Source organism: Acyrthosiphon pisum, chromosome A2 (genome assembly GCF_005508785.2).
Source record: "Acyrthosiphon pisum isolate AL4f chromosome A2, pea_aphid_22Mar2018_4r6ur, whole genome shotgun sequence".
Classification (NCBI taxonomy): Eukaryota; Metazoa; Arthropoda; class Insecta; order Hemiptera; family Aphididae; genus Acyrthosiphon; species Acyrthosiphon pisum.
In genome coordinates this window covers 10,194,036-10,199,039 of record NC_042495.1, presented here as the reverse complement: position 1 = coordinate 10,199,039, position 5,004 = coordinate 10,194,036, and the positions used below count along the sequence as shown (strand labels likewise).

The following is a 5,004-nucleotide window of genomic DNA, read 5'->3' as shown; positions in this document are numbered from 1 at the left end:
TGTATTTTTATGTGTTATATTATTATTTATATATGTCTAACGTTAGCCACCAAGCCTCCATAGTTAAAAGCTCTGAATTTCGCAATTTATTTATTAGAGGTTATCCAGTCCAATTTCATAATGTCAGAAAAAAAATGAATTTGTTCCTTTTCGATATTTGGTTAAAATAAAAAAAAGGTGGGTAAGTGGATGTTGCTCTGCTGTACAGTAGGTTAGAAGTGGGTCACTGTATAATGGACAGTATTAAATTTGAATTCAATGATATAATATCACTGTATAAGAAAAACGATTCTGAGCGGAGACGGTATATCAGTCTATGTATTAGACATATATATACTTATCTATATGGTATTAAAAAAAAATTGACCTATAATAGGTACCTATAATAAATTCCAAATTAATCATATCATAATATCTATTAGGTACTTATAAGTTATAACGCGTTATACATCAACAAAAAACCGTGGTAAAATCATAGATATATAATAGTATACTTTAGAAGTTTCAAGTACCCACGAATAATATTATACAATCACAACAAAATAACTAAAATAGTTATCCTAGGTTTTTAATATGTAATTTCGTCCAAATTTGTACTTAAAATGACTATAAAAATAAACTGTTTAAATGTATATTTTAGATTTTTTGGTAACAGAATTAATTACTTACGTGAAATCTTGTTTTAAATTTTTAATTCTTAGATACAAAAATTAAAATTTGATAAATTTTGTCAAAATTTGATCTTTAAATGCTTATAAAAAATAATTGTGCCTATGTATTTTTAATATTTTTCAACTGCTATTGTAACAATGTATCAGGAGCCTTGCATTAAATTTTCACGCATTTTTTCCAAACAAATAAAATTTTATTGATATTTATAGAAAAAAAAACTAAAAAAATTGAAAACTTACAATATCCGTAAACAGCTCAAAAAGAGTCAAGTTATTTTCAAATTTTTATCGTGTATAGAAAATTCTAATATAAACATTCAGTGAAATTTTCAAGTATCTACAGTCATTCGTTTTTTAATTACAACAAAATAAGAAAATCATTACATGAGAAATCGAGTGAATATCAAATGTTGTAAAAATATGAATTTCAAACGCTCATAAAAATTTAATTTGACTTGCTTTTAGACATTTTATTTTTGAAAAAGGTAGACAAACTTATGAGGAATCTTTTATAACATTTTCAAATCTTAGATTTAAAAAAAAAAATTTCATGAATTTCTAACTTAAAATAATTTGCAAATTTTTGTCATTTTTACGTATTTTGTCAATATTTGAACTTTAGATGCTTATAAAAAAAATTGTGACTATGTATTTTTAATTTTTTTCATCTACCTTTGAAACAATATACTAGAAACCTTCTATTATATTTTAAAGCTTTTTTAACCAACAAATAAAATTTTATTGATATTAATAGAAAAAAAAACTAAAAAAATGGAATCTGAAAATGTCCGTACACAGCTCAAAATAAGTCAAAATATTTGGAAAATGTTGTACAAAAAAATGCTAATATAAACATTCAGTCAACATTTTATGTACCTACGATCATTTGTTTAAAAGTTACACCAAAAACCATAATCGATTTTCTCGAAAACATATCTTGCGTAAAAATTCCCGTTTTTCTTTTGTTTTATATTGTGCTTTTGTAAACTACTGGGAAATTTTTACTTTTGAGCCCCCCAAAGTACCAACTAGATTCACTTTCCTATCAGAAAAGATATTGTTGAAGAAAATCAAAGCATTTTTACTGTCCTGAAAGGTGTTTAAAGGTGTTTAAAGGTGTCCTAAAAAATATATCATTGTAAAATCAATACATTCAAGGCTCTGCTCAGAATTTAAAATTAAACAGTCATTAACGTTAAAGGGATTTAAAGTCCGTATTGACGACACACACCTTTTCAATACTCAGTACCACGAGATTACGAGTGAATTAGTTGACAAGATAAGTGTTGACGAAAGACGTTTCCAGCGTTGCCACCTAAAAAAAAAAATTTGAACTTTAAATGAATGAAAAAAATAATCATGCTTACGTATCTTTAATAGTTTTGAACTTCCGTTAATATTCAATTTTTGAGCTTTTTTACCAGGTGAAAAAGTTTTTATTTTTATTTTATTTTAAACTTTTTAAAAAAAAGCTGCTAAGTGGATGTCACTCTGCTGTACAGTAGTTTACAAGTGGGGCACTATATATTGGATTGTATTTAAATATAAAATAAAAATACTAATATATCTCTTTTGAGATGTTTAATATTTAAAAAGCAGGTAAGTGGATGTCGCTCTGCTGTACAGTAGATTACAAGTGGGTCATTATAATATAATGGTTGTATATTAGATTTGAATTCAATGATATAATATCATCGTATAAGAAAAACGATTCTGAGCGGAGACAGTTTGTCAGTCTGTATATTTTATATTTTATTATTATTTATTTTATCATGTAAGTTGAATTAATATTAAAATATGATAATTTTTTATTCGTTTCTATGGTGATAAACAAAGCGTTACAAATTAAAATCCCATTTTTAGCGTTTTTTTGTAATTTTCCGGTGGTTTTTCCCGTGGCATTAAATAACTATTAAGAAAATCGAAAAATGACCTCTCTAAAGTACCATCTTGATCCAATTTGCTGAAAGATAAGGTACTACATGTTGAAATCGAAACACTCCTTCTGGAAGAAATTTTGTATACAGGATATAAAAATAAAAAGAAGAAGAAAAATAAAAATAAACACCATTGTAAAAACAATAGCTCCCTCGCTCCGCTCAGAATCTAAAAACTAAACTTTATATTGAAATTCTGATACTAATGTATCGACTTAAACACATAAAACCACATATTTGTATGTAAATTAAATTTCAAAAATTAAATGTTTAGGTTCGTAAATCGTTGTGTGGTGCAGCAAGGAACTTTACACGTATAGGATAGGCAATTACGATGAGCCTCACATACGGCCAATTAACTATATTAAGATTTGCCAATTAACTATATTAAGATGACAAAAATTGAAATATATATTTTCTTCATAGTTATTACAAGTCATTATAATATAGTTAAATAGTCACACGTCTTTTTACAATTGCTCATAATTTTCTGAATAATGTGAGTAGAAACGTAAAACTTATATCATGATTCTTAGAATTGAACATTCTTTTAAATTAAAAAAAACTTTTTTCTGTTTTGTGCTCCTTTAGGATATAGTATAAGATAATAAAATTTGCATTCACTCCTACCTTCACAATCATAATTCATTTGTAACCAAATTCAAAAAATATAAGTGTGCACTCCGGATTATCAGAAAAAATAGCCACTTGCACTGCCACGTACCTATATTACACGCATAGTTATTACAGGGGAAATGAAACGGACAACGGCGAAAGTATTTAGGACTTACCAACTCGAATATAATGCTGCTCAAGTCTACAAAGTAATTTGCAAACACTATAATTACTACGTATGTTCTTGAAGCCAACTTCCTTTGGACAATATTTGACTTTCAACGAGATGACTGACGAGAAGTGTACCGAAGAATGGAGACATAGAATTTTCAGACTACGCCTTAATAAATACTAAATATGATATTTTATCGGCCGAGAGGGAATCAAAATTTGCCACATAGATAATATAGGATTAATGATAGGGCATTTATGATTATCACATGAGAATGAACATACAATTTGATGTTTAAGTGTATAATATTGTGGGTGGGCTGCATAAACGTCCTGTACCTCTTTACCGAACCGTTATCGCATCGTTAATCGCTAATGCTTCTTTAAATAAAACTGGGTGTTGCTTGAACGGCCGATAGTGTTAATCTAGTAGATTATATTATACTTGAGTAACAAAAACGGATGACTTCACGTGTCATTCTTAAAATCATTGTACAAAATATTGTTCTCAAAATATTTTTTCTATGAAGTTATTCCTACAATTAATCAAACACTTATTGCAAGATATTTATTTAAAACTAGCTGATCTTGTGCACTTCGTTTCCCGTTAAATGTACAACTCTACATGACTCAAACTTTGTTCAATTCGTTATTTAATATATTCGGTGTATGATGCTCAAAATTTATCTTAACTTTTCTGTTGCCTGGAATAAAAATTCTGATTCGCAGCAGTATATTAATTATTATTATCAGGTAGGCAATCTATCTGTGGTAGATCGCGGACCCCGTGCTGTTTGTACGTAAGTCTATGATTTAACTCTAAAGTATCCAAGTTATACCAAGTAGGTATGTCACTGAACTCTTCCTAAACGGCTGGACTAATTGTGAATGCCGAGTCTGTCGACCAATATTTCATTTTTTTTTTTTTTTAATGTACCTCCTCTCCCCCATCGGGTCGAAGCCAGTAAGCCACCATTGTTCGCGGTGTTGAGTTTCAATATTTGAAAAACCGACTCGCAACAAATCTGCAAGTCTATGTCCGGAGGCTGCAACTCGTCGTACTTGTCCCGCTGGATCTTGATACACGCGTGGTAAGCCGACTTTGACAAACTGCCATGGCCGACTTCAAAAACATTATATTATTATATTAAATTAAATTTATATTGTTTATAGTCTGTTGACTTGTTCTATGTGATGAAGGACGCGCGCGCATACGTGCTATATATATCTACCGCAAATTCTGATTTCACCCAAAAAATGAATATGTCCCACAACTTGTAATAATACGTAAAAAAAATTTAATTCCTTATAGGCGCTGCGCGTGGCAGTTAAGTAGCGTGGCGCGCAAGCACATACACGTAAAATTGCAAACTTGGAAGGCTATAACTTCTAAAACAATATAGTTTCCGGTAAAAAAATTACACCACTGTTTTAAGCATAAAAAAACAAGTCATTTAAAAAAAATTGAAAATCGTGAGGGAGTTTGTAAAGTGCATTTTAACTGAATTTGTACAGAGTCTATTGGACTTCAGTTTTTGATTTCGTGCAATCAAAACAAAAAAAAAATAAAAGTGTGAAAATTGGTCTTATTCAAAATCAAATTGTATGAT

At 29.1% G+C, this 5,004-nt stretch overlaps 1 long non-coding RNA gene across 1 annotated transcript; it reads right to left on the bottom strand.

Annotated features, from left to right (window-relative positions):
- Positions 1-1,660: 1,660 nt before the first annotated feature.
- On the bottom strand, positions 1,661-3,586 carry LOC107885890. The gene is made up of 3 exons (XR_001680568.2): positions 3,400-3,586; positions 3,239-3,332; positions 1,661-1,986 (listed from the first exon to the last, which is right to left on the bottom strand). It is a non-coding gene; the product is annotated as an uncharacterized LOC107885890 (long non-coding RNA).
- Positions 3,587-5,004: the final 1,418 nt, after the last annotated feature.